We start from the raw sequence: 12013 nt of genomic DNA on the forward strand, positions 1-12013 counted from the left end.
ACACAAGAAAATTCAGATGAGTTTTAAAAGCAACCTTTATTCCAGAATCGTTTGCCAGATTCCACCCCTAAATGATAATACACTAGTGGTAAAAGGAAAATCTTTAGTTGGGGGAGGGGAGAATTTTTACCACATAAACTCTAAAACATTTGGACAGAAAATTGGCAAAATATTTTCTTCATCTTGACAGGATAATGTTAAAACACTTAAGTTTCAAACTTACATGAAGATTCAATAGATAAATTGCATTTAATGGATTACATTTAATGGATAAATTGCATTTAATGGATTTTAGAGGATTCAAATTATGGTACCTTTATGTAAAGTAAAGCAAACAGAGATAATAATGAGCAGCTAACCTTACCCTAGAATTAAAAGTTTAGTAATTTAACAACAGGGTCATATACTGTTTTCCTTCCAACTCCTAATTACTAAGCACTTAAGAGTAGAAGACAAGTGTGTTCCCCTCCACTCAGCAACTGAATTCAATACTAATTAGACTTTTCCAATTATAATGCATTGTAAACTAGAGATGAAACTGTAAATTTAAAAGAACTTATAGAAAGAATTACCAGAGTAAAGAGCTATTCTAAAGTGCTACACTGTTACTCATTTTGTTTTGACAACTTTCACCATAAAGGTCAACAAGTAGACTAATTAACAGACCATTAGAAAGTTTGTGGCTCCAAGACAACCACGTAAATTAGAAGCCATGGAAAAATAATCATGCTGCTACTTTAAACAGGAAGAAAAAAAAACAAAAAACGCGCATTTACTTTAGGATAGATTTATACAAGCCACTTCTCCAGGTCAGGCAATCACATGAACTGAAAATCCACTTCAGTAGAATTGTCTGCATTTCAAATAATACTTAAAGGCCACCAAGAACAACCATAAATCAGATCTTTCATGCTTCAAAGCACTGTCATATTTCAAGAACATTCAACTGATCAATCATTCTAAGATCAGGTCTTTGGCTGGTAGAGATGACAGAACTGGGCCTAAGGAGTGAAACTGTGTTTTTGTTTGAAACAACTAATATATTACAAAAACCAAAAAGATAGCCACTGGTAATAAGACAGTATACGAACAGAAATGTACCAAGATTAATGCAGTCACCATGTAAATCCCTGAATAACCAGACTTCACAGTCTTAATATTTTTAATCGAGTTACCTGGATTCTCTATGTGTACTCATTTGTAAAGCCCAACAACCTAGCCTTCCCTCCCCACACACAATTTAACTGCTTTAAAACTTTCGCTGCATTGTCTCTATGTAAAACAAAACACTCAGATTCATTCTTTTGAAAATTCAGCTGCGACAAAATTGTTTCGAAAGGATTACATCCTGGGAAATAAATAAAAACACTTTGAGAAACTGTTCCTGATTCAGACCGCACCCCCTTAGACCAGCCAAGTTACGGCTCCCCTAGGGTCATCTTGAGGAAGTGTTTGCTTTCCTCGCTCTGCTAAAAAGACGGATCTCTTGAGAATCTCTCAAGGAGTAGGACGGTCGTCACCACAAGCTCTGAGCTGAAGGGGTTAATAGGTACCCTGTATTTTCTAGAAGAAGGGCAGGAAAATGCCCTTCACTTCACGTAGGCCACGGTCATGACCACAAAATGAAGGGAAGCCGAGACTTCAAGCTACGCCAGTCGGAAGGCCACAGTGGTGGCGAGGCGGCCACAGTGGTGGCGAGGCGGCCTCAGGGGAAAAAACTGGGAAAGGGAGAGAGGTGAAAGGGGACAAAAGGAAATTCAGAAGCCCGACTAAGACCGTCGTGTTGGGGGAAAGATCACACCCCTATGGAGAGGAAAGGCTACTGCTAGCAATGACGAGTCGTCAGAAGTGGAGAGGAAAACTGCCGGCTTACAAGAAAAGCCAGGACCGGCGGACGAGACGATGGCGGACCCCAGTAAAATAGAGCCGTTGTCCTTCAGGAAATGGGGGAGGGTGAGCGAGGAGGCCGCGGCGCGCGGGGGCGAAGGCGGCCGGGGAGGGCCGCGGAGGGCCCAGGGCCCCAGGCGCCGTGGGGTGGGGGCAGCGAGCGCGAGCGGGGCGGCTGGGGAGCCCCGCACCAAAGCCGACGCCCAAACGGCCTTGGGGATGCAGACTCAGAGCCGGGGGCGTGAGGCCTGCGGAAAGGCGCCCGCCGGGCCGGGGAGGGGCAGGGGGTGCGGCCGTCCCCCTGCAGGTCGCTCCCCATGACGCCATCTTGGATCGGTCCAGCTCCCCCAAACCGGCTGCGAAGCGACGAAGCTCACCTCGCCTGAGCCCCCGGCCGACCCCACTCACCTGGGGACAGGCGGCGGCGGGCGCGAGGCTGCGGGTGCGAGGCGGCGGACTACCGAGCTCCCTCAGCGATTTGCTCCCAGCCCCGCTCCACTCTGCGATAGCGGCTAGGCGACAGCTCCACCGGAAACGGCCTGGCCGCAGCCAATCAGCGTTCGGCTACTGACGTCAATGCGCCTCGCTCTGGCCAGAACCGTCGCCTTAGCAACCTTAAGGGCGCAGCAGCCCCAGTTCCTCCCCCGTCGCTCTTGGAAGGACCCTCACTCTGCAGTCGTTAGTCTTCCGCCATTCTTCCCATCTTACTCGTCTCTTATCCACAGCAGTTTCCTCACGCCCGCCACTTCTCCTTTCCGCAGTCTCCCTAGCCCGATTCTCTCCTCCTTCCTGCTCACCTGCCCCTCCTTACCTGTCCCTCTCTGGGTGTCTTGGGTCGCCTTTGTTCCTCCTTCTGCTCTTCGCTCTCTCTCCGCGCAGCTATCGTGCGCTTCCCTGTCGTCCCTCCGCTCCTCTGTCCACCCCACTCTCCCTCCGGCCTCCCTCGACGCCTCTGCCTTTTCTCCCTCCTTTCCACCCCCTCCCCGGCCGACCCACGTGGGGCGTCTCGGATGACAGGTGGGCGACTCCTCCCCGCGGCCCCTTCAAGGGAGGGCCCCGGGCCGGGGCGGGGAGAGTCCTGTTGCTGCCAGCCCCCGGAGGAGGTGGCGGCCCCCGCGGATCTGCAGCAGCTGCGCCGCGGGGCCGAGCGCGGGCGGATGGCCGGGATGCGTTCTCCGGGCCGCGCATCCTGTGCCCGGCCAGCGCCGCCCGGGCCCCGGGCTCAGGTCAGTCATCCGGTCCAGGAAACCTGAGCCCTGCCGAGTCTCCGCTGGGGCCGCTCTCCCCGCCGGGGGTGCTGTCGTCTGTGCAGGCAACACCGTCCCTGTGGAAACCAGGCGCGGGAAAGGACTTTGCCAGGGTCCAAGAGGAGGCCTGAGTCCTTCTAGAACCTGAAGTGCCCCCCCCATCACTCCTGACCTTACAGAGGGAGAAGAGCAGAGCGTGCAGATTGTCACAAACGCCCTGTGACCCAACAAGAAATCGCAGCTGTCCATACAAGCTGCACTAATGGGGGAAAATCGGAGGAAAAGCGATTTTACTCTTTCAGCCATTTTTTTTTTCATCAGAGTATCTGTCTAAGGAGGAAGAAAAGGGAGAATTTTAGACACATCGAGTCTCTAACTCAATAAAGAAGGCCCATCAAGGAAACACTTGCAAGTGTCTGGCTAGTGGCTACTGTAGTAGCATTGTATATATTTCTAGGGCTGTGTGCTTAAAATTCATAATGGATTCAACACAATACAAAAAAGCAAAATACACACATATGCAAGTGTCCAGGAGCTGTTGTAGTAACATTGTATATACTTCAAGGGCTGTATGTTTAAAGTAAATAACGAACTCAACACAATACAAAAAAGTATCTCAATAATGTTTATATTGATTCCAGATTGAAATGATAATATTTTTGATATATTAGGTAAAATATTAAAGTTAATTTCACTTTTGTTTTTTAATTCTTAAAGTAGCTATTAAAAAGTTTAAAGTTACACGGATGGCTCCCATTATATTCCTATTGGACAGCACTGCCCTCGGAGGCCGACTGCTCCCCCAAATCCACCAGGCTCTAAGGGTACTGTCCATCAGATGATTTATTTAGTTATGTTATTCACTGCCTTCTGATAGGGATACATAGGCGATATCAAAATCCATCCCCTACAGGGGGGAATGGAAAAGGCAAGTTTCTCCTTTCACTGACTCCCCAAATGTTGACCATTGGCCCTTCTCCAGGGTTGATCATAATTGGGGATAAAAGACAGAGCCTCAGATAGGATTTCACTCTTGACAGTACAAAGAAAGGTTGATAAACTGAACCCTACGCTGGCAAGCAGCACAGGGAATTTGATAGCATTGAGCAGGCCCGGTCATGTTATGGGAAGAAAATATTGCAGTCAGGTAAATCTGAGTTTGGTTTCACGCTCTGCCATGTCCGGTAATTGACTTAATCTCCATGGGCGTCAGTTTCCTCGGTCATAAAAGGATGAACAGGACTTTGTTGAAGTTAACTACTAAGGGTAATAACAGCAAACACACCTATAGCACTTACTGTGTTCCAAGCACTGATCTAAGGGCTTTACCCATAATTAACTTAATCCTCATAGTAACTCTTAACATAGGTAATGTTGTTATTGTTACAGAAGAAAACATGAGACATGGAGAAGTTAAGTGACTTGCCCAAGGCCACACAGCTAGCATGGCTTAAACCCAGGCAGTGATCTTAATCACTCTCCATTGCAGAATAGATAGATCTCTCTTTCTCTCTCTCTACATATATGTATATATATAGTGTTCAGTACAGTGTGGGATATATTAAATGAATGTTAATTTACTTCCCATTTCTCCCTCTTCCTGCAGAGCTACCCAAACTACAAGGTTAAGTCAGAGTGACACTATGTCCCATCATTAGTGTTACCTTCCAAGTGCAGTTAAGACACTAAGAATAAGGAAACAAGCAAGCTGGTGACATTGAGTTGAGCGCTTTGAGTGACAGCTGCTTCCTTGCTGAGGCCTGGCTGTGTGTCCCCATTCAGCTGCATGCAGGCACCAGTCCAGCCACGGGCCGTTTCCTGTGTCAGTCACACTCAACCTTGTTCTAGGTGCCAAATCCTCATATGCTGGGGCTTTAGGAGACATAAAGGGAAATGGGCAGTAGACAGTTGAGCCCGGGGAGAGTTCAGTGAGACAGCTGTTCTGAAAAACTAAATAGCCTCAGTGCTTTCCAAATGGTGCAAATGTTCTTTCAGTGCCACTGTGCCACTGTGAGAATAACAACTTGTTGGTATTCGTAAATTATGTTTCAGAAATGACATTTGTTCCACTGTAGTTTCTGTATGGTTTCCCTTCTCCAGAGGCCTTCTGCCCTTGATTCAAAGGTCTGTTAGCCTTTCCTTTGGCCTGTGTCCTTGAGAAACTCAGTTTAAAAATATGTTTCTAGAGTAGTGGGATTATAAGTAAATTTTCCTGTTTAAGTGGTGGCTAACATCTGTAATCCCAGCACTTTAGGAGGCCCAGGCTGGAGGCTTCCTTGGGCCCAGGAGTTCAAGACCAGCCTGGGCAACACAATGAGACCACTGTCTCTACAAAAAAAATTTAAAAATTAGCCAGATGTGGTGACCCATGCGTGTACTGGGAGGATTGCTTTAGCCCAGGAGGTCAAGGCTGCAGTGAGCCATGATCGCACCACTGCACTGCAGCCCTGGCCACACAGCAAGACCTTCCCACTCAAAAAACGAAAAAGAAATTTCATAATTGCTGTTACAATGCTTGTGAAACAATACCAAAAACCATAAAAGCAAAATAAACACGAGTGATAAGCAGGAATAGAACTAAGAAAGCTAAAACGTGAAAGGAAGGAATACTTTGGTGGTCCATTTCTTGGTGATTCTTGTACCTAAAGTTTCCATTGGCTAAACACAGATCCACATATTTCCAATTTCAAAGTCCATCACCACCTACTTACGGTGTACAATGGTACTGAGTACTTATACTTCCTAAGAGACCCAAAATTGTGGTTTCAGACATAACTAATTCCAGCAAACACCCAAATGCCAAAATGTCTTCCTACTTTTCTCACTGGCAAATGCTCATTTAAACTAAGGAGGAGTGTTCATCTTGAGCATTAATTGAAAATATTAACCAAGAAACCAGAAAGGTGGCAAACTTGGGTCTAACACTAAAGTGTTCCAAGTAAAAATATCTTAATCTAAAACATATCTTCATCAAAAATAGCATATTTACTTATTTATTCAACTTTTATTTCAGATTCAGGGGGTACATATGCAGGTTTGTTAGCTGGGTATATTGTGTGATGCTAAGGTTTTGGGTACAAGTGATCCCATCACCCAGGTAGTGAGCATAGTACCCAATAGTTTTTAAATCCTTGCTCCCTGACTCTCCAGGTATCTATTGCTGTAGTCCCAGGTATCTATTGCTGCCATCTTTATGTCCTTGAGTAACCAATGTTTAGCTCCCACTTATAAGTGAGAACATGCGGTAGTTTTCTTGTTTTTTTGTTTTTGTTTGTTTGTTTGTTTTGTTTTGTTTTGTTTGAAACGGAGTCTTTCTCTGTCCCCCAGGCTGGAGTGCAGTGGCGCGATCTCGGCTCACTGCAAGCTCCGCCTCCCGGGTTCACGCCATTCTCCTGCCTCAGCCTCCCGAGCAGCTGGGACTACAGGCACCCGCCACAACGCCCGGCTAATTTTTTGTATTTTTAGTGGAGATGGGGTTTCACCGTGTTAGCCAGGATGGTCTCGATCTCCTGACCTCGTGATCCGCCCACCTCGGCCTCCCAAAGTGCTGGGATTACAGGCTTGAGCCACCGTGCCCGGCCGCACGTGCGGTAGTTTTCTATTCCTGTGTTAATATGCGTAGGATAATGGCCTCCAGCTGTATCTATGTTGCTGCAAAAGACATGATTTTATTCTTTTTATCACTGCATACTATTCCATGGTGTATATGTACCACATTTTCTTTATCCAGACTACCACTGATGGGCATTTAGGTTGATTCCACGTCTTTGCTATTGCGAATAGTGCTACAATGAACATAAGCATGCATGTGTCTTTATGATACAATGATTTGTATTTCTTTGGGTATATGCAGTCCAAAATCTGCAGGGCAGGTCAGCAGCCTAGACCCAAGGAAGAGTTGATGCTGCAGTCTCAAGTCCAAGGCAGAACTCCTTCTTCCTCAGGGAACCTCAGTCTTTTCTCTTAAGACCTTCAACTGAGTGAGGCCCACACGCATTTAAAGAGGGTAATCTGCTTTACTCAGTGTCTATTGACTTAAATGATAACCACATGTGCCAAAACAAATACTTTCACAGCAACATCCGGACTTGGGTTTGACCAATAACTGGGTAGCATGGCCTACCCAAGTTGACACAAAATTAACTATCACAAGCACGTATTCGGTGAAGTCCAGATATTTTTATGAATCTCTTCTAAAATGTTCTTCCTTTGAATACTAATCTCCTAGGCCTAAGCTGTTTTTAAACAAGGCTGACCTTTTGTCATGGATTTGAGGTTTTAAAAAATAGGGATGAGTCAGTCACCCACACAGATCTTTTTTTTAATGTGAAAAGATAGCAGTTTTCTTTTTTTCAGATGTATGTACGTTTATTTGTTTTTTAATTTAATTTAAGTTCTGGGATACATGTGCAGAAGAATGTGCAGGTTTGTTACATAGATAAACGTGTGCCATGGTGGTTTGCTGCACCTATCAGCTCATCACCTAGGTATTAAGCCCCACGTGCATTAGCTGATGCTCCCCCTCCCTGCCGCCCCGACAGGCCCCAGTGTGTGTTGTTCTGCTCCCTGTGTCCATGTGTTCGCATTGTTCAGCTCCCACTTACAAGTGAGAACATGGGGTGTTTGGTTTTCTGTTCCTGTGTTAGTTTGCTGAAGATAATGGCTTCCAGCTCCATCCACATCCCTGCAAAGGACATGATCTCATTCCTTTTTATGGCTGCATAGTATTCCATGGTGTATATGTGCCACATTTTCTTTATCCAGTCTATCATTGATGGGCATTTGGGTTGGTTCCATGTCTTTGCTATTGTCGCACAGATCTTTGTGTCATGGATGGTATGATTGTTGACTAGGATCAGTAACTTTCTTTGTTTTTGTCAATCTGACAAAGTCAACAAATCTTGTTAATTTATCCAGGTTGGCACTGTACTGACCATGTACCTATACTCTTCCAGGAATTCTTCATTTTTTTCTTTGTTGGAGGTTGGTCATGGTTCCCTTTGAGAAGCTCATGAAAACAATGGGCTTTCTCCCCAGGAAATAAGCCCAAACAAACTTACACATATAGCCTTTTTCATCCCATTTCAAGGTGGTCACAGATCCTGAAGCCCATCCATGTATGGACTCCAAGTTTAGAATCCCTTATAAAATGATTCCTGATCACCCACACTAGTGGATACTAGCAGGTACTAGGTAACAGGGATGCAGAGATAAATAAGCCATGACCTCAAACTTAAAAGTTCACAGTCTGGGCCACGCGCGGTGGCTCATGCCTGTAATCCCAGCACTTTGGGAGGCCGAGGTGGGCAGATCACGAGGTCAGGAGTTTGAGACCAGCCTGGCCAATATGGTGAAACCCCGTCTCTATTAAAAATATAAAAATTAGCTGGGTGTGGTGGTGCACGCCTGTAGTCCCAGCTACTCGGAAGGCTGAGGCAGAAGAATCACTTGAACCAGGCAGGCAGAGGTTGCAGTGAGCCGAAATCGGGCCACTGCACTCCAGCCTGAGCCATACAGTGAGACTCCGTCTCAAAAAAAAAATTTTTTTTTAACAGTCTGAAGGGGCCAGCAATAACATGAGTTCTTTCAATAGAAAGGCCAAATTATGGGGGTAAGATTAGGGGGGTACATTGAAAGGGCATCTAACTCAGGCATCGGTGATCAGAAAAAGCCAGCCAAAAAAGGTATCTGGGATATAATGGTACCCAGTTAGTCCTGCCTGGTATTTCAGGTAGAGGAACTAATGGGCAAGAGAGCATGGATTTCTAAGGAAAATATTTTTCAAGATGGCCTAAGGGTAAGATGGGAGATGGTGTGAGGATGGAGGAGTAATCAGTGGCCTGTGGTAGTGGGGAGGGGCAGATAGTAAATGCTTTAGATGTTGTAAGCCATCTGGGTGCTGTGGCAGCTTCGCAGTTTGGTTATTGTATCACAAAAGTGGCCATAGGCAATATGTAAATGAATGGGCGTGGATGTCTTCCGATAAAAATTTATGAACACTGAATTTGAAATTGATATAATTATCCTAATTAATAGACTTTTTGTTTTAGCAATTTTAGGTTTGCAAAAAAATTGCAGAAAGTACAGAGAGTTCCCAGATACCACCTCATCATCCCTCCATACATGGTTTTCCCTTGTATTGACATCTTGCATTTGTGTGGTACATTTGTTATACTTGAAGAGCCAATATTGATACTTGTGTGTGTGTGTGAAACAGGATCTGGCTCTGTTATCCAGGCTGGACTGCAGTGGCACAATCTCAATCTCAACTCACTGCAACCTCCCGTCTCCTGGGCTCAAGCCAGTCTCCTATCCCAGCTTCCTGAGTAGCTGAGACTATAGGCATACGCCACCACACCCAGCTAATTTTTATATTTTTTGTAGAGACAGGGTCTCACTATGTGGCCCAGGCTGGTCTCAAACTTCTGAGCTCAAGCAGTCCATCCACTTGGGCCTCCCAAAGTGCTAGGATTACAAGCCTGAGCCACCTCACCTGGCCTGATATGTTATTATTAACTGAAGTCCATAGTTTACATTAGAGTTCACTCTTTCTGTTGTATATTCTATGAGTTTTCATAAATGTGTAATTACATTTACATCTACCATTACAGCATCCTGTAGAAGAGATTCACTGCCGTAAATATCCCCTGTGGTCCACTGTTTATCCCTCTTCTTCCCCTAAGGCCCTGGTAACCACTGATTTTCATTTTATTTTATTATCTACATATATATTTTTTGAGACAGAGTCTGGCTCTGCCACCCAAGCTGGAGTGCAGTGGCATGATCTTGGCTCACTGCAACCTCCGGGCTCAAGCCATCCTCCCACTTCAGCCTCCCAAGTAGCTGGGACTACAGGTGCACACCACCATGCCCAGCTAGTTTTTGTATTTTGGGGGGTAGAAACAGGGTTTTGCCACGTTGCCCAGGATAGTCTTGAACTCCTGGGCTCAAAAAGGCCTGCCTTGGCCTCCCAAATTACTGGGATTACAGGTGTGAGCCACCATGCCTGTCCAACCACTGAATTTCTATACTGATCTCCCTATGTTTTTCTCTCTATTTTTTATTTGTGTGGGTACATAGTAGGTGTATATATTTATGGGGTATATGGGATATTTTGATACAGGCATACAATGGGTAATAATCACATCAGGGTAACTGGGGTATCCATCACCTCAAAGCATTTATTCTTTACATTACAAACAATTCAATTATACTCTTTTAACTATTTTTAAATGTACAATTAAATTATTTTTTACTATTGTGCTATGAAATACTGTGTCTTATTCATCCTTTCTAACTAGTTTTTACCCATTAACCATCCTTACATCCCCTCCACCCTCCACCACTACCCTTCCCAGCCACCGGTAACCATCCTTCTGCTATCTCCATCAGTCCAGTTGTTCTAATTTTTAGCTCCCACCAATAAGTGAGAACGTGAAGTTTTTCTGTGCTTGGCCTACTTCACTTAACAAAATGACCTCCAGTTGTTTCCATGTTGCTGCAAATGACAGCATCTCATTCTTTTTTATGGCTGAATAGTACTCCATTGTGTATTTGTACCACGTCTTTTTTTGAGACAGAACCTCACTCTGTTGCCAGGCTGGAGTGCAGTGACGCTATCTCAGCTCATTGCAACCTCCGCCTGCTGGGTTCAAGTGATTCTCATGCCTCAGCCTCCCGAGTAGCTGAGATTACAGGTGTGCACCACCATGCCAGGCTAAATTTTTTTTTTTTTTGTATTTTTAGTAGAGATTGGGTTTCATCATGTTGGTCAGGCTGGTCTCAAACTCCTGACCTCAAATGATCTGCCTGCCTCGGCCTCCCAAAGTGCTGGGATTACAGGTGTGAGCCACCATGCCCAGCCTTGTACCACATTTCTGTATCCATTCATCTATTGACAGACGTTTGGGTTGCTTCCAAATCGTGGCTATTGTGAATAATGCTACAATAAATATGGGAGTGCAGATATCTCTTTGATATACTGATTTCCTTTCTTTGGGGTATATACCTAGCAGTAGGATTGCTGGATAATATGGTAGCTTTATTATTAGCTTTTTGAGGAACCTCCAAACTGTTCTTCATAATGGTTGTACTAATTGACATTCCCCCCAACAGAGTACAAAGGTTCCATTTTCTGCACATCCTTGCCAGCATTTGCTACGGCCTGTCTTTTGGAAAAGCCATTTTAACTGGGGTGAGATGATACCTCATTGTAGTTTTGATTTGCATTTCTCTGATGATCAGTGATGTTGAACATCTTGTCATATGCCCGTTTGCCATTTGCATGTCTTCTTTCGAGAAATGTCTATTCAGGTCTTTTGCCCATATTTAAATTGTATTATTAGAATTTTTCCTATATAGTTGTTCAAGCTCCTTATATATTCTGTCTCCATATGTTTGCTTTTTGCAGAATGCCATATAGTTGGAAGCATACACTATGTAGCCTTTTTAGACTGACTGCTTCACTTAGTAACATGCAATTAAGATTCCTCCAGGTCTTTTTGTGACTGGATAGCTCATTTCTTTTTATTACTGAGTAATATTCCACTGTATAGATGTACCACAGTTTGTTTATCCATATTTACTAAAAGACATCTTGTTTGCTTCCAAGTGTTAACAATTATGAATAAAGCTGCTATAGACATCCATGTGCAACTTCTCTGAGTAAATAGCAAGAAGTTCAATTTCTGGATCACAAGGCAAAAGTACCTTTTGCTTTGTAAAAAAAAAATTGCCAAACTGGATTCTAGTAGGTGTACCCTGTACCCTCTTGCATTCCCACCAGCAATGAATGAGAGCTCCTGTTGCTCTACATCCTTGCCAGCATTTGTCAGTGCTTTGGATTTTAGGCATCCTGTTAAATGTGTAGTGGTTCCTCC

The 12013-nt window shown here is 44.7% G+C and overlaps 1 protein-coding gene across 8 annotated transcripts in view; it reads right to left on the reverse strand.

Moving 5' to 3' along the window:
* Positions 1-12013, reverse strand: part of PRKAR1A (protein kinase cAMP-dependent type I regulatory subunit alpha) — a 73262-nt gene that overhangs the window by 17897 nt on the left and 43352 nt on the right. The window contains exon 1 of one of the 8 annotated variants that reach the window (XM_055243918.2): positions 2699-3102. The exons of 1 other annotated variant lie outside the window; for it this stretch is intronic. The gene's annotated coding sequence lies outside the window, so the exon portion shown is untranslated. Of the gene's footprint in view, positions 1-1873; positions 1930-2264; positions 2461-2698; positions 3103-12013 lie in introns of those variants that run through there. 6 more of the 8 variants (XM_055243913.2, XM_055243915.2, XM_055243912.2 and 3 more) reach the window with 6 other exon arrangements.

Source organism: Symphalangus syndactylus, chromosome 14 (assembly GCF_028878055.3).
Source record: "Symphalangus syndactylus isolate Jambi chromosome 14, NHGRI_mSymSyn1-v2.1_pri, whole genome shotgun sequence".
In the NCBI taxonomy this organism is placed as follows: Eukaryota; Metazoa; Chordata; class Mammalia; order Primates; family Hylobatidae; genus Symphalangus; species Symphalangus syndactylus.